Below are 668 nucleotides of genomic sequence, written 5' to 3'. Positions count from 1 at the left end.
AGAGAGAGAGAGAGAGAGAGAGAGAGAGAGAGAGAGAGAGAGAAGAGAGAGAGAGAGAGAGAGGAAGGAAGGAAGAAAGAAAAAGTAAGAGAAACACTATGTATCCTTCAGCATCTTCTCTTGTTAGCTTCCATCACTGTGCTTGTTCTTTCACAATCTCCCTCCCTTCTTTCCTCCCTTCTTTCCTTCCTTCCTTCCTTCCTTCCTTTCCTCCTTTCCTCCTTTCTGTGTGTTGGTACTGGGGCTTGAATTCAGGGCCTAGGCACTGTTCCTGAGCTATTTTTTTGCTCAAGGCTGGAGCTCTGTCACTTGAACCACAGCTTCACCTCTGACTTTTTGGTGGTTAGAGATAGCAGTCTCACAGACTTTTCTGCTTAGACTGGTTTTGAACCATGATCCTCAGATCCCAGCCTCCTGAATAGCTAGGATTATAGGTGTGAGGCTCTGGTGGCTGGCAATTTTTTTTCTTTTTTTAAGAGAATTTGCTCACAGTCTTGGAGCCTGGAAGCCCAAACAGCACTGTGCAGTCTCTGGCAAAGCCCCTGTGGCTGCATAAAGCCATGGCAGGAGTATGTGAGCATCTCTACTCCACAAAGTCTTTTCTTCACAGAGAAACTTCTGAAAAATATTTGAGCTTTTGACAGGAGATGTATAGAACTATTTTCTGT

This window comes from Perognathus longimembris, chromosome 6 (assembly GCF_023159225.1).
Source record: "Perognathus longimembris pacificus isolate PPM17 chromosome 6, ASM2315922v1, whole genome shotgun sequence".
NCBI lineage: Eukaryota > Metazoa > Chordata > Mammalia > Rodentia > Heteromyidae > Perognathus > Perognathus longimembris.
This window is presented reverse-complemented; position numbering follows the sequence as displayed.